This window comes from Ochotona curzoniae, unplaced genomic scaffold (assembly GCF_017591425.1).
Source record: "Ochotona curzoniae isolate NIBS_2020 unplaced genomic scaffold, NIBS_Ocur_1.0 contig_3498, whole genome shotgun sequence".
NCBI classification, from domain to species: domain Eukaryota; kingdom Metazoa; phylum Chordata; class Mammalia; order Lagomorpha; family Ochotonidae; genus Ochotona; species Ochotona curzoniae.
In genome coordinates, this window is record NW_024465885.1 from 38,340,184 (window position 1) to 38,364,510 (window position 24,327).

Genomic DNA, 24,327 nt, shown 5'->3' on the forward strand with positions numbered 1-24,327 from the left:
CTGCTGCTTCCTGCGGTGTGTATTAGATACAAACTGGAATCTGAACTGCAACATTGACTCAAATTTAGCTACCTTTATGTGGAAAGCATCCATTCAAACCAGCACATCAATCACTAGACTGCCTGTACAACACAGTATTGTTTGAGAATGAACAGTTAAAAAAAAATACATGTACTCTCTACTACCCATAGTTCTTTTTTTCCTGAATAAAATCTAATCCAAGAAGTTACAGAAGTTCAGCTGTGTGCCAGCCAAAATAATATAATTATAAATTTAAAAATATAAATATAAATTGCAGATAAATGATTTTTCTTTAAAAAAAAATACTAACAAGGCATTCATCTTAGAAATTATATAATATAGTAACATATTAGAAGCAGGATCTGATGAAAATGCTTATACAGTACCAACCATAAACTAGATTAGCACAATGAAAATTACACTGAAAGGCTTTAGACGTGACGGCGGGAGTTTTACGGGTTAGAGAAACGTATTTGGTCACAGAGGGTTGTTTTGGAGGGGAGAACATCAGGTTGTGCAGTTACTTCAAGAAAAGATACATATACTTTACATGAAATTCCAGTAAAAGTGGTGAAGGTCAGCCAGTTCTGCGGGCAGGCCATTATCCTGAGGAATTCGGTCAGTGCGTGTGAGGTCAGGATTCCGGGAGGTCCATTCAAGCAGGAAAAGAAGCCACCATGTAGGTTGGAACAGGCAGTATGTTGGTCTTGGGTGGCACTTGGAAAGGAAGAGTCAAATTATATAGTCAGGCATTGGTTTCTCATCACATGGATTGGGTCTTAGGGCAGGACTCATCCTACACAGGGATCAGCATATGATGGCAAATGCTAGTTTTGAATTCTAAAGAGAATAGGAAATCATTTAACCTGAACTTTCAGGAAGTTAGGGATAATGGTAAAATGAAGAGTGAACCCATACGTATATCTCAGTATTTGTATATGTTTGTCTCTATATTCTAGAGGTAATATCATTTGAAATTCTCAGTTTCCTTGAAGGTTAGAACAGCTTATTCTCAGAGAACTGACTTTGGCATTGTGGCTGGTCTAAGCTATGGAGGCACAGATGATGATATAGCCTGGTAACACCAGGCGTCTTTTGAACCATGAAACTCAATGATTTATAATTAAAATTAATTCACATCATTTGAAAAAATAAAGGAATAGGGAAAAAAGAGACAAATATTGAGAGAGAGATGGGGATAGTTTTTTTTGACAAATTTTCAAATATACTTTTGATCCAAGAAGTAGTAACTAAAAGGTCCTAACATAAGATTATTTTGTCATTCTCAAATGGAAATCAGTATTAACTCCCCATAACACTTTGTCAGTCTGATGCTTATCTCCTGTGTTTGAGCTTTTTCCTTCTTACTGAATCTCCTCACACCAGACTGGCTTCAAAGCATCTGATACACGCATGGTAATTCTCAGATTTTCCTAGGAACTGACAATTTGGTATGTGTTCTTGACCTGCTATGTTCTTTGGCTCCAATTAATCTGCTTTAATGACTCAGCTGGAAAGACTCAAATCCCTTCCACAAGCAAAATGATGATGATGCTAGTTTTTCATGTTATTTTGTTCTATGTGAACAAAATACTTCTGGCTGCATGTTTCTGCCAAATGGCATGCCAATGTCACCTTGCATAAAAGAATTGCTCAGATGATGTACTCTAGAATGTTTGTTTGGTGAATTATTCCCAAAACCAAAAATCTTCCAGTAGTGATCAGATTAACATTTCAAAATAGAAAATTATGGTAAAAGCGTATACTGTATGTGCAGCTATTTGTCAATATAAATCTATTTATAGCTGGAGAGAGATCCTTATTTGTAATTCTAACAATCTATTTACCAGTAATCCTTTAAATGTTTCAAAATAATTTTTAAAAAAGTATCTGGAGGACCAGGAATAATTTGATGTACTTATTTATTTGAAAGAGTGAAGGAGTCAAGCAGTAGGGAAGATCCCCCATCTTTTAATTTATTTTCCAAATGTTCACTACATCTAAAGCTGAGCAGGAGATAGAAGCTGGGACCTCAAGACGGTCTCACACACGAGTGGCAGGGACTTAAGTACTTTGTCCATCGCCTATTACCTTCCAGGGTGCACATTTGTAGAAGCTGATATTGGTATCTGAGCCAGGACTCCACCCCAGGCATTTCAGGATGGGGAGTTGGAATGACAAGCGATGTCTGAAACTCTAAATATCCACCCTAGAATTTGTTAAAGTTTTGTTTGACTATTTGACAGGAAATGAGGATGAAATTAAGAGAGACAGAGAGAGACTTCTTTTCTCTGTTGGATTAGTCCCCAAACACCTGTGAAAGCCAAAACTGGACCAGGCTGAAGCTTAGAAATTGGAACTTGATTCAGTTCTCCCATGTGGGTAGACAGGATCAACTAATAGAATCATTACCTCTGCCTTTCCAGATGCTCATTAACAAGAATTGATAATTGGGAGCCTGAGTTGTGAGTTGACACCTGGATCTTCCAGCAGGTGCATGACTTGGAGATCTCAACTGACATATTAACAGCTATACAAAATGTTCACCCCCCCCAAATGTATTACAATTGCCTTAAAATAATAAATTAATGAGGCTGCTATCATATTGGAGTTGTACATTCATGTTTCAAATTTAAAAGAAAGGCTATTGAACATCATAGATTTATATAATTTTACATAGTTGTATTTAAAATTGGTATTTTCTTTGAAAATGTCAGGGAAACACAGAAGCCTATTTCCTTTTAGATTTCTGTTTCAGAGCATCAGCTAAACATATCTGTTGAATTTAATTCTTGCCAAAATAATAGATGCTGATTTTGAAAATTAACAGTGGCATTAAGAATTGCACAAAAATAAGAGGTAAGTGGAATTAACTTTAACTACAAATTAATTAGTTACTCTAAGAGAGATTCTGCCAGGTGATAGTTTGGTGAGGAACGATATAGGTAAAGTGAATTAGCTTTGCTCCAGATAATAACATTATAAAGCACCATTTTTTCAAAGTCTATGTAATAAAAAGATCAATGAAATTTAGTGAGAAAAAGATAAAAATATCATGGAAGAATGCTCATTTTGAAACTTGCCCACAGTAAAGCTCTAGACCTGAGCTTTTCAGAAGCATAAACTGAGTTTGACCCCAAGGTTTCAGATTTGGGTAGATTTTTGGTAGCTATGCAACCCTCGACCTTTACGTAAGTGATGAATGACTTGTCTTTAAGTTTGGGTTTGTGATCTCCAGGATAGTTGAAGATGAAATATTAATGAGCATTAAAAAAATTTATTTAAGTTTTAAGCATACATTTTTTAAATGGTAACTTGTACTTATAAATTGTAAATTATATTGTTTCATAAAATGTTTTCTATTTTTGAGACATAATTAATATAAGTTAAAATGTGATAGAAAACTGTGAAACAATTATTTTAAATAGCACACAATATTATGTAATATATATAACAAATTATGGGAACACATATGTATGTGATGTGAAATTAAATGATGCATTGGGATTCCAGAAATAGAATGCTCCTGACATGAGAACTTTGCATGGGTTGAAATGATCACAGTCACTAAGGGATACTTCCCTTATTGTTAAGACATCTGTGACGAGAACTTGGACATCAAACTTCATTTGGAAGCGTAGACTCAACAGTGAAGTATTTGGCTAGCTTTGAAAACTCTCTCAGCAAGCCGGAGTTCACTTGAGAACACTGTGATTTGGAGTAGTGATGTTGGAGATATTGTAGATAGTATTATAATATTCATGAGCTCATAATAGATCATCTTTGGAAGCTAATTCTTTAGGAGAGTCTAGGGGAGTTTCTGAAATGTTGAAATGAGCATTGCTAGGGAAAATAATGTTTATGTCAACATCTGAAGCTGGACAAAAGCTGTGGGTGGACAGGCACAGCCTCTTAGGGAGGAGTGGCTCAACAGCGTAATCCCGACAGGAAATACCTGGCTTCAACCAGTGGACAGGCACTTCTGTGGAGTATGAAATAAAGTCCTAATCCATTTTCACTCTCATTTCTTAACTCTGTAAAAATAAAATACAGAATTTCTGAGGAGAGGAAACAAAATAATGTCACATGGCGAGCACTCAATAATAATATTATGGTTTTTGGCCTTGAGGAGCTGGTCATGTTTTTTTGGTGAGTAAGGTGATTGTGAAATTGAAGAAACCATGGTACTTGGAGGGACACGTGGGGAATGTGGGCAGCCTGAAGTATAGACCTGAAATCACTCAAAGGGAAAACATTCTTTCCACCCTGGAGTAGACGCAGTAACGGCTGCCGGGGAGGCAGCAGCAGCTGCAGCAATAACAGAAACAGAAGTCCTGGAAGCAAAGCATTGCCCGGCAGCCGGATGAGGGCAGGAATGCGAGTGGGGAGCACCTTGGATTTTCAGGACTCTCTGGGAGAGAAAGAAAATAAATGACTTTACTTTCCAGTACCCATCTTTTGCTTTTCAACTCTATTGATTTCTCAAATTCATTTGAAAATGTAAGCACGGACACAGAGAGAAAATGCTTAAAGAGTGGGAAAGAGGAGACAGAGAGAAGAGGTCTTACCAAGCGAATAGGATGGCAACCTAAGTCTTCCATGTGTGCAACAGGCACCTAAATCACTTCATCTGCTAACTTCCAGTGTCAAAATGAACAGGAAACTGGACTTTGAGTGAAGCTGGGACTTGATTACCAGAACTCCAACAGGGGGTGTGGATATTTTGAGAGTGTCCTAACCATTGAACCAAATGCCTACCCTAAAACAAATTCTGGAGGGCAATGTGACATGCTAGGATTGATACAGTTTGTGAATTTCAGTAGGCTCAGCGCTGCTCATGTGATCCTGGACAGCTGGTTTAGATGCAGTGTCTGTTCTCTCATCAGTAGTGGCCACGTTGCTTTGATGTCTTCTCCAGAATCCTGGTAAAGACTTAAATCAGAAGCCCAGATTATGTGCCCACATAAACTCAGAGAAGTCACTGAGTAAACACCAGTTCAAAGAGAAAATGAAGCACATTTTAAAACACAGTAAAAACAAAATCATGATTTGATCAGCATATGCTGTATAAATGCCTTGAAATGTCACACTGCGCTTCATAAATATGCAAAATCATTATGCTAATAAAATGTGCAAAATCCTCACGGAATGTAACACAAACAACATCACAAGCAAAACAAAGCACCATGCTATGCTTTCCAGAAGACAGTGCGGAAAAACAGATAAATTAATTTATGTAACTGATTCATTTATCCTGAGTCTTCATATTTTAAGGTTTATTTGTTTTTTTGAAAGTCAGAGTTTAAGAGAGCAAGAGCAAATGAGACAGAGAGAATGTTCCACCTGTAGATTCATTGCCCAGATTGCTGGAATGGTCATGGCTGAGTCAGTACACACGTGAAAAGCAGGTGTCATTGGAGTCGTCTCTACCTGCTGAACCACAAAGCCAGAATGTCCTGAGTGTTGACATGTGCACTGCATACTTGTGACAATATCTGTAATGCATATGATTCTGTTTTTAAACTGAAGCTCTGCATCCCTTTAGGTTTTTATATTTGCTACAATCATAAACAGCAGGTGTTTTTAAAAAAGACATCATATTACTCATTTTCCACATTTGAGTTACCCTTTGTTATAATGTCAGTGAATTTTATCTCTGAATATATTTTGGAATAAATGATCAGTTTTTCTTCTCAGCATTTACGATACAGTATAACTTTTTCTCAGGGAATCAGTGACAGTCTGCTATATGGGAAAATGTCTACCCCGGCCTATGTTCATTTGTTTAGTTTTGCCTACTTGAAAGGCAGAGCTTGAGAGAGAGAAGAGAGCGCTTCCTTTCTGTGGTTGATTCTTCAAATGTTCTCCACCAGTCAGGGCTGGCCAAGCTGGATCCAGGACCCAGGGACCAGGAACTCCATCCAAGTTGCCCACATGGGTGGCAGGGACCCAAGCTGTTAAATTGTATTTTGTTACATCTCAGCAACCTAGATTGGAGGCAGATATACTGAATTCCCATTGGTTCTGTATTATTACATCCAAAGTGGTGGCTTAACCAGCCGTAACACAACGTCTACCACCTACAGCCTATGCAATGCATTGCAAGGGAATACACTAAACTAAAGGGGTAAATTTGGCTCCAAAAGTAGAAAGACAATCAGAAAAAGATGTAAGCCAAATAATATTCACGTGTCACATTTAATACAGAAATATATCCATGTAAATGGGTTTTTAAAATCACTTTTGGTCATTAAATGAGTTCATGTGATATATGGAACATTTATGAAGGTTTCAGGAACCCCTTGTTTGAATTTGGTTAAATCTCCCCTCCTGGGGCCCAGCATGGTAGCTTAGAGGCTAAAGTCCTTGCCTTGAATATGCTAGGATCCCATATGGATGCTGGTTCTAATCCCGGCAGCCCCGCTTCCCATCCATCTCCCTGCCTGTGGCCTGGGAAATCAGTTGAGGAATCCTTGGGACCTGAACCTGTGTGGGAGACCCAGAGTAGGCTTTGGGCTCCTGGCTTAGGATTGGCTCAGCTCCGACCATTGCTGCCGCTTGGGGAGTGAATCAACAGACGAAAGATCTTCTCTGCCTCTCCTCCTTTCTGTATATGTAACTTTCCAATAAAAAGAAAAAAATCTGTTCCACCTGAAATTGTTATTCGGAAAAATGGCACTATGCTTTCAGGGTATTATGACACAGTTTTTTCCAGTTCACATCATGTTTCCACTTATTAATGCAACGTTAATTGAAAGGTCATTCCAAGGCTAAATACACAAAGATATATCCATCAGTAATCTCCAGAGAAAGAAGACTGAGAGAGATAAACAGAAAGAGACAGACAGAGAAAGCATAGTTCATAGAACAACTTTGTGAATTCCAAAAATCTACAGATTAACATTAAGTTCAGGAACTGTCCTGACGCAGCGACTTGAGCCACTGCCTGGGACTCTGTTAGCCCACGAGCGCCAGTGTTCAGTTCTGGCTGCTCCACCTCTGAAACAACTCTCTTACGATGTGGCTGGGAAGCCAGCAGATCATGGCCTGAGGATTTGGGCCCATATAACCCACCTGAGGGCCATGGATGGAGATCTTGGCTGCTAGCTTCATCCTGGCCAAGGGTTGGCCATGAAGGCCACCCAGAGTGAAGGGCAGATGGAAGGCGTCTCTGCCTCTCTCTCTCCTTCACTTTCTGTGTGTCTGACTTTCAAATAAATAAATCTTAAAACATATACTAAGTACAAAGATGTGAATGAGCTTTCTGAAGATCTTGAGACATAATTCATTGGAATGGATTAAAGCAAATTGACCTCAAAGAACCTCTATTCCAATCAGAGTGAATACTTGCAGAGTTTGAAATCTTGGTCAAAATTTCCATGCATCTTTGTATGACCCAGTTTTCAGATATAAACAAATAGTAGAACTTACTATGGTGCTTAGAGATAGTTAAAAAGCCCTATAACAGTACATGATTCTGAACTCTCCCTGAATGCTGGTGCTCACTTCTCCTAAATAGCCAGAATGTAAATGAGGCATTGGTGCTCATGTTTCCTTTGTATGAACTTGTTTTCTGACACTATCCTGCTGATGATGATCATCCTTCTGATGATCCTGCAGACTCTTGCTCTTCCTATCATGCACACACTTGTAACGATGCAGAGCTGACTTGGCTGCCGGCGATGGCATATGATTTCTGCAGCTGAAGAAGTAGATGCAACTTTGTGGAGATGGAAATTTTAAAAAGTTCTTGTGAATTACATATATAAGAACCAGTGACTTCTGATTCAGATTTCACAAGTTGATACGTTTGAAATAGAAATACCGAAGGATGTTTAAATGTGCACATTTCAGACATAAACATTTTATCTTCATTTTTTTACATAATGAAACATAGAGAAATGCTGAGACTAATTTAATTTTGGTAGCCTATATTTCTGTGCTATTTTAAACATAGTTTGATCATAGCTTATTAAGGACATGTATAGTGAAAAGTAAAGCTGATTTGATTTAGAATTAGAATAATGCTTTCCAAACTGTTGTCTATAGGAAACTGTTCCTACAAGACATTCCCAACTGTTTTGTGAAAACAGATTTTTGTTTGGCAAAATAAGTAGAAACATGTTGAACAAGCAAATCTGAGTTTAGAAATTCATTCTGCCACTAAAAGACGTAAGTTAGAACAAGTTGCATGCTATATGAATTCCTGATGGAATAATAATAATATTTTATTATTTATTTTTATAATAACAATAATAAAATTATTACTATTATTTTATAATACAATTTAATAGATTTCTCCATTCCTCTCCTCCCCAAACCTCTACCCCCCACTGAATTCCCCTCTATCATTACAAACGCATAGTCCTTCATAAACAATCATAAGTCCATCATTCTGCTATTTAAGTGTAGCCTGACATTGTAGGTATGGACAATGGCAAAGGGTCCAGCATCCCATTGTCAAGACACATTCAACTGTTTCATTGGGAGTCCATATTTGATTTGGAAGTACAGATGCACACTGCATTGTATCGTCACATCTGGATGTGGTAGTCTCTATTTTGATTACTATGCATCATCTTAAGTGAAAAGCCATAAAACAGTATCAAAATAGAATATTTGTAACAACATGAAATTAAATAATGTACTTCTGAATGACAATGTGTTCCCAAGAAAATTAAAAAGAAAATGAGACAAGGCTAATTTGTGACCTATGTGTCAGTGAGGATGGTAATAAGAAAAAGAAAACTTTTGAATGAATGAAAATAAAAACAAAATATCAAAACCCATGAGATGGGGCAGAAAGAGAATTGCAAGGACTATTGATCTTGTATTATGCTTGAATTTTGCCTTCTATCAGTGATTTATTTCACTGAATATAATGGCCTCAAGTTGGGACCATTTGGTGTCAAACGGTAGAATTTCATTCTTTTGGATGGCTGGGTCGTATTCCACAGAGTAGATGTACTAGTTTCTTTATCCTCTCTTCTTTTGACAGACATCTTGGTTGTTCCCATGTCTTCGCTTTCGTAGATTCTGGTATGTGAATATAGGGCTACAGATCCTTTCTCATGTACAGATTTCATTTCCTTTGGATATATTCAAAAAAGAGGTATAGCTGGGTTATATCATAGGTAAGTTTTCAGTTATCTGAACATTCTGCCTGTGGACTTCCAGAGTGATGCTACTAGCTTACACAGCCACCAACAGTGAAGCAGCATACCTTTCTCCCCACATTCATGCCAGATGTTGTTAGAAGAGTTCTGAATATAGGTCAGTCTCACTGCAGTTAGGTGGAAGCTCAAGTGTGAATTCTGTTTTTAAGAAACCAAAAGTGAAATCTCACATGGGTGTAATTTTAATTTTTTTTCCAAATAAGATAATGTACACAACAAAATTTTCTATAGCACGTTTTAAAGTTTCAGTGAAAGGGAAGTGAGAAAATGGCCTCAAACATTCTAGACTCAGGCTAAATTTTCAACTTGAAAACTGAAATTTATTTAACCATTTTCTTAGACACTCCGCATGGCAGCATCTGCTTCACATATGGGGCTTCATTTACTTCAGAGGGAGAGGTGCCTGCAGGAGAGGATGGGGTGTGAGAAGGTCAGGCGGGAAGCTGAAGCCTGCTGCTGGAACTCAGCACACGGGTGTCAAGGATTCAGCCACCTGAAACTCACCATCTCCACCCAAGGTTCCCATTAGCAGCAGGTTGGAAACATGAGCCTGATGCAAGAGCGGAGCTCAGGCTCTTTGTGCGGAACACTGCCACCTGAAGCAGCAGGTGGAATGCCTGCCCCTAGACGCTGTTTTTTTTTTTTTTTTTTTCTCTCTCTCTTTCTGTGAAGCATGACATGTTGACCTGCTCTGACATAATGTCAGAAATTGTTACTGATCCTTATTTGCAATTCTCAAAATTTATTCATCATCAATCCTTCAAATGTTTTAGAACATTTTTGAAAAAGATTTATTTATTTTTATTGGAAAGGTAGATATACAGAGAGGAGGAGAGACAGAGAGGAAGATCTTCCGTCCAATGATTCACTCCCCAAGTGGTTGCAACAGCTGGATCTGAGCCAATCTGAAGCCAGGAGTCTCTTCCAGGTCTCACACAGGGTGCGGGGGTCCCAAAGCCTTGGGCTGTCCTCCACTGTATTCCCAGGCCACAATCAGGGAGCAGGATGGGAATTGGGGCTGCCGGGATTAGAACTGGCACCCATATGGGATCCTGGTGCGTTCAAGGCGAGGACTTTAGTTGCTATGCTATCGGGCCGGGCCCATCAGAACAATTAAAATAACTATCTATTGGAATAATAGAATGTTTTATTGTTATTTCAAGTGTTCTTCAAAAAACACCTAATGAGATATTAAGACCATGTTTTGAAAGAGGGCATTGTTAAGTATTAAATTCACTGTCTTTGCTCCAGAATGGGCTGAACCAACCCATCACCATGATCACAAAAGCAAAGAAAAAAAAAAAGGCAAGAATTATTAGGCTAATGCGTTGTGTCAAATCTAGGATGTTTAAATACATAAATAATTGAATTTTTTTTATAAATTGCACTGACAAAATATTACCAAAAGGAAAAAGAATTCTGAGTTTATATTATATTTTACAAGAAAACTCTAGAAATTTAGCAATTAATAAAATGATCCTGAACAATAAAATCAATTTGTATATGCACCCCAACCAAATATTTTAGTAAGACCATGATGATAATGTTAAATATTAGTTTCTTGGATTTTGGAGACTCAAGATAGTGGAATAGGGTAAGGACACATTTAAACATTAGCCAGTGTGAAGCAGAGAGGGCACATTCCAGGAAACATGAAAGGACAAAAAAAACCAGCAGAGGGGTACTTGGAGATTAAGACACATGAAAGTAGCAAGCACAATGGTGTGGTGTTGCAGTGACCAATACCCCAGCTGCATTCAGTGAGTAGCAATTTGAATTGCAGTAGCAGAGAGAACTCCACCAGCAACAAGGAGGGAAGGGACATAAACCAGGAGCTCAGGAGTTGAATCCAAAGAACTGCCAGTCCTGCTGGTCTGTTTGATTTTACCAAATGCAGAGACAGACCAGCAGGTCCCTGACAGGCAGTGTAGGCACAGGGTGGATTTCACAGCCCAGTCCACCCCCTAGAGCTGAACAACATTTTGTTTAAGGAGGTAAAGGCTGTGGGACAGGACTGTGTGTGCACTGAGCTGGGAGTGAACTCATTTCTGGCAGTGAACTGCAACAATGAGTCATCCTACAGATTCCACCAAACACAGGTGCAGGTAGCCCTCAGACCTGATGGCCAGTAGGTCAAGAACTCTAATTGTGGCACATCAGGCAATTAATCAAATGAAAGCTGATATGTCAGGAATCAAGATTACAGTGGAGCAAATTTAAAATACAGTGGAGAGTCCCCAAAACAGAATGAGGAAGTAGAAGAAAGAATCTCAAAATTAGAAGATATTTCCTGTCACCATGGGGAAACAGATAAAAAGCTGGAAGCAGAGCTGCATCAAGCTAAAACATAGTATTCAAATATCAAAAGACATTATTACAAGGCCAAATATAAGATATATGGGACTCTCAGAAAGTGCAGAAAAAAGAAACTGGGATTAAGATCATATTCAATGAAATAATAAGGGAAATTTTTTCTAATCTAAAGAAAGAATTGGAAAGCAACATCCAGGAGGGGCACAGAACTCCTGACAGGGTTGACCAGAAGCAAATTTCACCATGACACATGATAACCAAGCTCTCTTCAATCGAATATAAGTGAAAGATCCTTAAATAAGCATCTGAAAAAACTTAATTGCATATAAAGGAATGCCAGTTAAAGTCACAGGAGACCTCTCACAGGAAACTCTAGGGAAGAAGAGAATGGAGTGACATATTCCAGATTCTAAAAGAAAACAAACAAACAAAAAACCCGGCTCAGGATATCATACGCAGCAAAGCTTTACTTTGTCTTTGAAAATGAAATAAAATTCTTCCACAGTAAATTTAGAAGAATATGCCTCTTCCAAATCTGCCCTACACAGGATACTTAAAGATGTTCCTTTGACAGAGTAGAAAAACACCCACCAAAACCAAGGGTAAATGTGAAGCGCATACCAGTAAAATAACCACAAAAGACTAAATCAATGAACAGTCCATTGCCAAAATGACAGGACCAAATTGTCACCCATTCATGCTAAACCTGAATGTAAATGGCTTAAACTCAACAATCAATCATCACAGATTAGTAGACTGGATTAAAAGAACAGTCTCGTTGATTTATTGCCAACAGGAGACATATCTCACCAACAAAGATCAGTGGAAGCTATATCTCATGGATTTTGACTTTGGTTTTTTTTGTTGTTGTTGTTTGTTTGTTTATTTTTTTAGTTTCATCTCTTCAACGCTCTTCCTCATCAAATTCCTCAATGACTCATAGATCATACAGTAGCAACATTTTCTTAGGGAAGGGTCTTGATTTTCTTTTTCATTTCTTCAGTGTTAATTTCTTTTTTCTTCCTGTTATTGATTCTGTTTTGTGGTTTTTCATTATTGGGGATGTACAGTAACTGTGCAATTGAGACTATTCTATCCAGATGTGATGATTCCATGCAGTATGCATCTCTACTTGCAGAACAACGATGGACTTCCAATGAAAATCTCTGCTATTGTCCATGCCTGCAATAATGGACAGATGACTGTTCATGAAACACTAACACTATAGTGTCAAATAGGGGAACTCAGTGAGGGAGGAGGGGTTTGGGGAGAAGGGAAAGGAAATCCCAGGTCCTATGGAACTGTATTGTAAAATAGTAATAATAATAATAAAATTAAAAATATATGTTTCTTATTTTTCCTTTTCCCCCCCCAGATTTTGGGATTATTCCATTATTATGTCTCTTCACTCTCTATGTTCAAATACACAGAAACAAATGAAAACACGCAAACATATTAAACCAAAAACTCATACGTTGAAGTATACTTTCACACACTTAATACACATTAACTTCCATGCAAAAACAGATGTTATGTAACAAGGTTTTATTAAAGATTAACAATGAACAATAAAACTGAAGATGGTTATTTTAACTTTCTGTGGAATTTTCTGAGATGTTCTTTTTCTTACATTCAGTTAATACATATGACCATATATTTATGTAATTATAACAATATTTTTAAACATTTTGAATCCTCTCAATTTTAAAATTTCCAGCATATCCCCAAATTGCATATGCTTATAGAGTGATGTTTTAGTATGTGTGCAGATTATACAATATTTAAGTAAGGATGCATGCATCAATTTCATCAAATATTTATTATTTCTTTATGATGAAACATTCAAATTCTTTCTTCTAGTTCTTTGAAATGTATTATGTGTGGAAATCAGTCTGGAGAACACTCAAACAACTGAAAATCTGCATATCATATGACCCAGCAATAGCACTCCTAGGAATATATTCAAAACACCTGTTTCACTACAAACCAACATGCACTCCTATGTTCATAGCAGCGCGATCAGTAATTGCCAAAACATGGAAGCAACCAAAATGCCCATCAACAGAAGACTGGATAAGAAAGCTATGGTTCATCAACTCCATGGAATACTACTCAAATATTAAAAAAAAAAAAAACAAGATGTAGTTCTTTGTGGCTAAATGGGCCCAACTGGAAACCATAATGCTAAGGGAAATCAGCCAATCCCAAAAGGTTTGTCTCAATTTAAGAATCTATAGCCATTTGGGGGTGTATAGAACCTGCTTGTATATAAACTAAAATCGAAATGTCAATGAGGAAGTCATAGGACATGATTAGCAACTTGCATTTTTTTTAACATATTGGTTACTCAATACTATGTTCACTAATTCCATAACGTTATAATTTGTTGCTGATGTTATGTTGGGGCTTTTGTTTGATCAGGATAATACTCTGCCGGCTTTACTTTCAGACCAGAGATGGTCTCCCCAAGACATTGAACTTATCTGGACAATAGGTTACTGGTCTCTATGCTTGGTATATGCTTGCAATGAAAGAATCTCAACTGAACTTGAACGGTGGCAATGCAGCAAGGTGGAGGAATCCACCATGGAGGGAGGGTTTGGGGAGGGATGGGGGAGAATCCCAATACCTATGGAACTATGTCACATAGTGCAATGTAATTAATAAAAAAAGAAAGAAAGAAATGTATTTTGTTTATTGTTTGTCTCCCTAGATCATACAAATGCTTCCTTGGTGCCAGGAATGCTCATTAGTGTAAATTATCTTCTACAATACCTACCGGGACACTAGAGTGATCTCAGTATTTGTTGAATTAGCAAAGTAATTATATAATGGGTATTTTCAGAGCAGCAGAACATTAAGACTCTTCCTTCTTCTAAGCAGTGAAGATACTGAAGAAATTATGGTGTTGTACTGCGAAAAGAGATGTTAAAACTGGACCAACTTATAGATACTGGAAGAATGAAAGAAAATGCTGCCCTTAGGCTTCCTTTATTAATACCAATGTGTTTGTTCCTGATTTTCACAGAATAACTTTTGATTATGTTAAAAGCATGTTTTGGCATGGCTGATGGTGGCCATCCTTTAGAGGGGGCAAAATCCTCAGCAGAGGATTGTAGGTGGCCTTTACAGAGAATGCAAAAACATCTCTTACGGTGCTAGACGCCAATTTTTAGAAAATTTTATTTTCAGTGTTTAAACTCTTCTCCCAGCCCCAGAATGGGAACTAAGAGGCCTCCAGCTTGGAGCAGCAGCTTTGAGAACTGGCTGGTACCCCATCTGCCACTGAGATCCATTTCAACCCTGGCAGGGAAATCAAAGTCCGGCTCTTTCATCCCCTTTTTTTGCTGCTTGTTTGCTTTGGAACTTTGGACAGCTCTCGTTAATAAGTGTTAACAAGGCCCTTAAAAAGGTACAAGTAGTAAGGAGAAAAATAATAAAAGGGAATGAGAGGACCCAAATTCGAAGGACTAATGGAATGGACAGCAAGGCAGAGCGGAGTAACTGAAAAACTTCCGAAGCGATTGCTTTCGAATGGGAATGTATATGACGACCAGGTTGTTTGCCAAACCATGGAAGTAGCATCTTCCAAAAACCCATCATTTGCTTTAATCTAATTTCCCTAAGGTGGAAGTTACTGAAAGTGAAATCATAAAATAACAAATATCATAATAAACCAGATTCACTTACCCAATAGTAGATTTGTTCTGGCTTCTACAATCATCACAATGATTGGAACGAGGATATTTTCATCGTTTCTATTTTCTTAGAAAAGAAAACAAATACTCTTGTTATTTGAAACAGTTCATGTTAGTGACTAAAAATTGAAAGTAGTTGAAACTTGGTTTCTTTTATATGGCTACAAGTGGAATAAACAGTTATTAGAAAACGCATGTACTCTTAGTTTGGGTTTTACTTAATATCTTGAATAGTGACTCATCAGCCTAAGTGACCTGCATAAGGTTAATTACATAAGAATCTGATTTAATTCTAGGACATAAGTTTTGTACCAGATAATGATTAAAATAGGATGGAGAAGTTAATTAAGGGACCACTCTTGTAGAATGATAGATTAAACCACGATGTGCAACACCAGGATCCTGTATTTGGTGCTTCTTCCTCTCCCAGATTCTCCACTCTTAACTGAGCTGCCTGTTAATGCACATGGGAAAGCAGCAAAGAACGGTTGAAGTCCTGGGGCCCCTGCACCAATGTGGAATATTCAAAAGCTCAGGTGACCATTTGGGGAGTGAATCAGCAGAGGGAAATTCTCTCTGTCACTCCCTCTCTCTCTCTCTGCAACTCTGCCTTTAAAGTGAATGAAGAACTAATGAGTTAATTTAAAATGTTTACTTCTCATTCATTTATCTATTTAAATAGTATTTATGGAGGACCTCCTATTTGTCCAGAATGATTTAGGCATTTGTGATAGAATTGGGATGGCTTTACAAAACACCAAGTGGGTTAGGTCTTGGTTATGCACTTGAGAGCTGACTGTGACTATGAGACTGGATTTAGGTTTGCTTAGAATTCAGGTGTTTACAGCCATCTCTTGTCTTAAGAATATGCTTAGTGGCCAACAGTTATCATGAACATGTTCTTTCCAAGTGGGAGAGATTCTGTTTGAAAATGCAAGCTATATTATAGAGGTGGTTCAAGAATGGCTGCTCTAATACCCTACATGCGGGACCTGGGGAGGGTGGGAAATTGGGTGGGCCTTCTCCCTTAATACCACCCTTTAAACATGAAGGAAACAATATGGAAATAATAATCTTACCCACTTTCCTATAGCCCTTGTACCTTTTTTTTTTTTTACCATATTAACTATGTAAAGATTGTAAAAAATCTAATTAAAAAATTAAAAAAAAGAATGGCTGCTCTGCTGCTGATCTAGCTTTCTGCTAATGCAGAAGATAATGGAAATATGAATATATGAGTCCTGCAAGTCATGTATGAAGCCAGGATGGAGCTCCTGGTTCCTGACCTCAGCTTGGCCCAGCCCTGGCTGTTTTTGCTTTTGAGGAGTGAACAAGGGTATGGATGATCTCTTTTCTTATTTCTCTGACTATGCTGTTCAAACACTTTTTTTAAAAAAAGTGTGTATTAAAGAACAAAATTGAAAAAAAAATGCATGCACTCATGGTGCTTACATTCTTATGAAGATAAATATTAAGAAACAAATAAAATAAATAATATGTAAACCAATCAGAAGTTACAAATTTAGGTAAAATGGTGAGCACAGTTTTCATCAGAGGTGAATTTCTGAAGCAACACTTAACGGACAGGATGTAGTCATATTGAGAACATTTAGAAGAAAGTTATTTCAGGCTGAGAGTATACCCAGTGTTGGAGAGAGAGAGAGAGAGAGAGAGAGAGAGAGAGAGAGGAGTCAGAGTGGCTGCAATGAGACATACTAGATAAGGTGGACTGGATGAGGCTGGAGAATCGTTGAGTGAGGTCAGAGGTGTAATGGGGAGAGGTGCCTTGAGGGATTTGTTAAGTAGGTGCTTCAAGGCCATTAGAGGCCTTTAGCTTTCACTCAAAGTGAATTAGGGAGCCATTAAGACTTAGATCCTCAGATAAACATTCCTCAGAGTCTAGACAGCATTTGAAGTCATGTACAAAAAGAAATCAGTAAGGAGCTAGCTCTTAGGAGAAGGGAAGGCTATATGCAGACCTATAGGCTACATCAGCATTCCTGCAAACTTGTTTTTCTTCCTTTTAAAAGACATTTGTTTGAAAGGCATAGTGACAGACAGAAGGAGAACGAAAGAGAGGGAGAAACAGAGTGAGTGTGAGTGATTGTGAGACCTTTTGCCCACTGTTTTAATCCTTAAACAGCCACAATGGCCAGAACTGGGCTAGGGAAAAGTCAGGATATTGGCACTCTATTAGGATCTCCAATATGGTGGCAGAGGGCGCACATGGTTTTTTTTTTTTTTTTTATTATCTTCTGCTGCATTCAAAGGTGCATTAGCAGGGAGTTCATTGGCAGTGAAGCAGCCTGGATTTGAATCTTATATGCAATGCTGGCATTGAAGTTCACAGATCTACCTGCTATGCCACAAGGATGATACTCTGGAAATTTATTTTTACATAATTCTCCTTTAACTCATATCTCTCAAACAAGGGTTAATATGACTGCAAAAGTGATTTTCTTGTCAGTTGACCCTTGTAGCACAATAGTGAGGTGAAATACCTATAGTCCTTTCTGATTAGCAGACTGCTGTCTATTGGTTTATAAACATCTTGCACCTCAATCTTATCTGAGGCAGGTCAACAGATGATTATCTGGCCTCTGTTTTTATGTGTCCAAACACAGACCGAGGTCACTCCAGTGTCAATTGTTCCATGACTTTGCTGGCTGCCTAGAAGGAAGTTCTTTTTCATGATTTAATGTTTGCCTCCTGGTAATGGCCAGTCTTTTGGTCCAGTCTTGACTTTTGAAAAGTCAAGGGATGTAACAGCTAGAAGTCGAATCAATGGGAGATGCTAGGTAGACAGACAGATAGTTAAACAGGGGCTTAAGGAAAGTAACTAAACTGAACCACAGACTTTAAGTGCAGGTAAAATAAGCTTTGTAATTGGAAGAAGATGTCGTTTAGGACTTTCCCAACTGGAAAGAAGTCAGTGCATGACTGCAAAGTTTCAGCAGACAGGCTTGACTTTATTCTTACCGCTTAATGCAATTGGTAACTTATACTAAAACAAATATTCATCCTCCATTCTAATATTCTTAAGGATTTCCAGAATTACACTACATCAACATTGTCACCACATGACAAGTGAGATGGTCACCAGATGACATCACATTGCTGAACAGCATGGCTTACTGATATTCGTATTTCACCATAAAGGCCTATTTCTTAGTAAAAAGACTACTTTCAAACTTTCATTGTTTTTGATGATACACCTTATCACTAAAAGGCTATCATGGAGACATGCAATGAGATCAATGTTTTAATAAAGCAAAAAATCCATTTGGCTGACCATGGACCAAAGAATAAATTTTATCTCCTAGTTGTTTTTTTTTTTTCAAAGTACATTTTATAAAGCTTAATCTGCCATTAGTAGTATTTCTGCTGATGCATATAGGTAAAGTAGATTAAAAATCTTTTGAAATAATTAGCCATTTAAGATGCTGTTAGTAATATCCATGACTGGTGGATAGTGGTTAAAATCTCATTTTAACTGGAGTATGGAAAAATTGATTTCTATTTCCCAAAGATGATTTTGAGTAGTCCAAGACTTCCATGGAAGAAGATAAAGATGTAGAAACAAACCACCAAGCAAACCACCAAAATTAGAAAGAGAAATAAAATGTAATGATGTGAATGTCTTTCTATAATTGGGTAATGACATTTTAGTAAGAAGTCCCATCTTAGTGATGCAAAACAAAAGTGAATTCTTGAGCTACTCTTGGTGAGGATACTGTGAACGTCATTGAAAACAAAAAAGAATTCAGAGTAATTACGTATTATGTAAAACTGATGTAAACTTAGTAGATTTCATTTACTTTTATCCAGCTTTAAATGATCCCCTTTGAAACTCATTGTTGAGGCAACTTATGGCCTCACATCCCATATTGAGTTTTCTTCTTGCTCATGACAGCATATCACAATTTAAGTGAAGATTCTTTTCTAACTGATCCTTTATATTCTGCGTGAATTTAGCACTAATATGGTCATGGGGTCTTAATACACTGCTGAGTTCCACAAATCCACAGCATTCAACTTCTCGGTAATTAGTATGATCAAAACAATGGCTGCATAGGTCTGTGAATGGGAACTTGGACTTACTCCATAACAGGATTATCTCAGAATGTTTTAAAGCAAAGGGGAGACCTGAAAAGCTGTGACTTTTATTAAAAATTACAGATTCCCCAGAAGAATTTATAACATAAATGTCTAGCTTTAAAAATAGTAAGTTCTGAGTTTTGTTTTTTACTTAATGGGGAGTTATTTTCCTTTTGGAAGTTAGAACAATGTTATAATCTACACCACATTCCTTAAAATGTGCTTGAGTGAAAGTAGAGATGAGTAAGGCTCTTCTGTGGACACGTGAATTTTGGCTGACGTATCGGAGAGGGAAGTTTAGATCAACAAGAACGTGATTATTTGCACTTGAGAAATGCCCCCTGAAATTGAGACTCTCAAACCAGGACAGAGAAGGTGCGAAGTTTTGAAGACTGAGAAGCTAGATCTTGCATGTCTAGAATGAGGCATAGCAGAAGTAGAGGTTGAGGAGGGGTCCTACTTTGAAGTCACTTGACTATCACGCTACGTTTAAACAGCTTCCCTCCAATTACTCAAACACAATGCGATCCTGTGCATCAAGTCAACTCCTAGTTATCTGATCCTATTAGCCAACTATAATGATAAGAATAGCAATAAAATATTTCCTTGTGCCCCTAAAATAATGGTGTCTATCAGTAAATGTATTAAGAAAAAAAAACAGAATAAAACTACATGTTCCATCTGAGGCTGTTGCTGAAACCACAAGCTTGGTCTTTTCCTTTCCCGACTATTCTTGACTTTGAGAGTCAGATTGCAAATGATTGAGGAACTACCAGATTCAGCTCATGTTTTTCTTGGTCTTCTGCTGCCATGCTCTTCAGACACACTACATGCTTGGCTCTTAAGCTGGCAAAAGATAGCAAAATGCTGATATGCAGTGAGAGAGAGGAGAAAAATGCAGAGAAATGTTTGAGCGTTTTGTTTCTTTTCCCAATAGATTGTTCCACAGATTCTTTTTCCCCCTTTGGGAAAGCAGTTGCTCTGTTGCAGCTGCCCCCACAGACTTCTGAATTCTACTTGACAGAAGACAATTATTTAAATAGGGTTTCCTGGGCAGGGACAGTGTGCCCTAGAGAGGAGTTATTCATTTTTCCTTGGAGTAACTTAACCTTCCTGTACTTTTCCAATTGAGTAAGTACATAGCAATAGTCTACGCTTGCTGGCCACTGTGCCCAAAAAGCTGTACTCAGGAATGTTTGCTCAGTTTGCTTTGTAAGTATTAAGGTTAGTTTTATTTTTAGAAAAGAAAAGTTTTGCAAGACCCTGAAGCTTCCTTTAGTAATGAAAAAAAAAAAAAACAAAAACAATGTATTCCCAATGACATTAGAGTATATTACACGAGAAGTACTTAAATATATTTTTTTCTGCTGCTTTTACCCTTTCTTTCTATACTGCATTCGAGTTTAAATGTGTTTATATTAATACATTTATTTTTCCTGCTATTAACTACACATTTACTTTTCTTCCTCCACTTTTTTCCCCGAAAGTTGATTTCTTCAATTCTCCCTCCTACAATATTTTCTCTCCCAGTGTTCACCTTATTTTACCCTTAACCCATACCCAAGAGCTTAAGACTTTGGCACAAGCAGAGAATATGAAATGATTCCTCTGCTTGAGCTTTCTGATTTGAGGCTATTCCCAGAAGAGTTATCTTATGCAGTTGTATTCAAAGGAGGTCAAACCACCATGGATTTGGAAAGCTACAAGGAAACAGATCATTGAATATACAATGTATGAAAATGTGTGTTGCAAGCAGGAAGGGTCTTCTAGACACACTCACAAGCGTAATCGTTGCCAACAGTCTTGGGAAACTGCTGCTTCGGAAACAGTGGACTTCACCTCCCCCACCATCCACCCTTGGCTGGTTTATATGTCACAATAAAATTAAGTCTCCTTTAAGCAACTCCAACATGTGGTAATCTGGCAACATTCCCTGTGAGCCAGTCCTTTGTTCTCACAAAACAACAAGTATAGATTTGGTTCATTTATTTGTTTGTTTGTTTTTAGTTTAAGTGGTTATTTTTTTGTATCGTTTTGTTTTTTTGTAAGGCAGACTCACAGAATCATGGAGAGAGAGATGAAGAAATAGAGGAAAGAGATCTTCTATCCATTTGTTCACTTCCCAAATGGCCACAGGGCTGAGACTGCGGCAGGCTGAGGTCAGGCTCTTGGAACTCCGTCATGTCTCCTGTAAGAGTGTGGTCCGGCCTACAGGCCACTCTAACAGCGGGGAGCGGGGTGGGGGCTATGGTGCTCCCTAAGAAAGAACACCGGAGACCGCTACGGGAGCATATCAATTTCGTTACAGACAATCAAGTGCTTTTATGCATAAATTTATGTCTTAGTAATAGCACACTGATAGGTGATTTTGAAAGGAAGGCCATGCCATTCCGGGTAAGAAGCATTGCAGTGTTTGTGGTGGAGCCAGTATTCAGGGAACAGGTGGGGGGGGTGGGCAGCAGGCTCTAGCCTGGGCTCTAGTAAACAGATCAGGTGAGGAGCAGGGTGTGCCCAGTTCCTCGTTCTTCCTTCCCACTCAGGGACAAGGGAGAGTATGGTGGGCCTTGCCCCAGTGACCCTGAGATCCAGCCGTCATCTGCACATGAGAGACACAAGAATCAAAGTACTTGGGCCATTTTCTAATGCTTTCCCAGGCATATTTGTAAGGAGCTAAAACAGAAATGAAGCAACTGGGAAATGAAACAAAACTAAAATGGGATGCTAATCTCACAGGCTGATTCAACACAATACACCCCTGTGATGGCTGCAGATTTGGCTAACGGTTCTGTGATGTCTGTGCTTCCTATTGCTTCTGCACAAAATGGCCACATAATGTAGTAAAACATTCAAGTTTTTCAACTTATATAAGAGGTCAGACGTTCTCCAATCAAGACATCTGTGAGACTTGTATTCTTCCTAGACTCCACCTATGGTCTTCTTCTATGGTCAGGGCTGACTGCAAAGTAGCTTCACTTTTTGATCTCTTTGCCAATCTTTGATGCTCCCACTTCTTTATTCAGCAAGCACTACATGGCATTTACATTTTGCAAGCTTGATAATCCAAAATAACTTTATCATAAAACCCAATTACAGCTGCAAAGATCCAAATGTCACAGAAGGTAGTATAGTTATGGCTTCTAGAAGGCTCTAAGAAGGAGAGATTGATATCTACCCCAGTGATGTTTCTCATACTCTATCTCTAGCTGCTAATTCTCCCTTGATTTTCTGGCTCCAGACATGGACATATACAAATTGCACACAACAGGCCTGAAGGCAACTCTCCTTGCCCCTCAAATTCCTTCCTTGATTCCTATTTTTGCACCATGGATACAACTGTGGATTGTGCTAAAGTCAGCATGTTGCTGCAAATCCACATTGCCATATATGTCTAGTTATTTCTATGGTATGAATATGTGCACTCACCTAAAATCCATGTATTGAAACCTAATCACCATTGTGTTGGGATTGAGTTTTGGGACTTTAAGGAGGTTGTAGAATCAAAAACGTGGAGTCTGCATAAATGGAACTAGCACCCTTAGAGTCAAACTCCAACATGAGTATGTGTGCCTATTCTATTGCAGAATTGCCATATCAGGGAGCCATATCTGAAGCAGGGAGCAAATCCTTAGTAGACATGGAATGTGGTGACACGTAATCTTGATTTTTTTTTTTTTGAAATTACTAATCTTGATAGACCTGTGAATAGTAAGGTTTTATTTTTGTTGTTGTTGCTGATAAATTCCATTTTGTTACAGTAGCCTGAATGAACACTCTGAAATCTTTTCAAATGTGTAGCATTCATCTCATTCTGTTTATCATTGTGCTGCTTCTGAAAACAGGAACAAAGTCCCCAGACTTGCTCTCTCAAAAGTATTCTCCCTTCCAAGTACTAACCAGGCCCGACCCTGCTTAGCTTCCGAGATCAGATGAGATCAGGCGCTTTCAGAGTGGTATGGCTGTAGACACCTCAAAAGCATTCTCAAGAATTCTATTCAGATTACAAAACTTGTATGTTACTGTTATCTAGCATTTTGATGTTTCCCCATTACCATTGCCACATGCGTTCCTTTGCATGTTGCATGAAAGTCTCCTTGAGTTTGTCTATGGTTATCTGTTCTGTATGTATTTATCTGCTAAGCTGTTTATTTCACAACTTCCTGTTGCGTACTACAGGACTTATTTTGCTGTTTGTGGTTCTTTTGGTATTCAGGTTGTTACTTGAGCTATGTGCTTGTTCCATCTTAGATCTTGTTGTACGTTGGAGTAACACCTGCTGCACTTTGCTGTAATCATCTGTGGAGGTGATATTCTAAACTGTATCTTCTAGAAGCTATTTCTTATTTGGTTTTGCTTCTATCTTTCATCTGAGCCCTTATCATAATGTGTATTTGTTACAATTAAGTTTGCTTTTCTTATTTAGTTTTGTAAATTTATGAGCAGAAATGGTGCAAAACCCTTCAAATTACAAAAAAAGATTAATTAAAATTTCTGGTATACTAAACAAATAATGCAATTTTTTCTTTTTTTTTATTATATTTTGACAATCTTTACTTAGTTAATTGGAGTAAAAAGGTTCAAGGACTATATGGAAGTGGGTAACGCTATTGTTTCCACATTGCTTCCTTCCTGTATCTGAGGTAAAGGGGGACATTGAGGGAGAAGCCCCACCCAGTTTCCCACCCACCCCAAGTCCCGGATGTGGGGCATGCTCTGAGATAATTGCTGAAGTGGTTTCGATAGTTCACCATTGATGAATTGCTACCAATCTCGCCACTCCAAGCACGATGAGGTCGTTGAAGGATCCACTGAGTGATGCAGTCCCTCATAGAGTCTCCATTTGCCCTGTATTTTGCTGCTGACAAATAGCTGAGGTTGTTCATTGACTTGTTCTGTCTTTTCTTGGTTAGGGCTGAGTCCGGCATCTTGACTGGGGAGATCTCCAAAGAAATTTTGAGGTATTCCCAGTCCAGATTCTTGCATGTTGTAGCAAGCACAGGACCTGGCACAGTCCATCCCCCCTG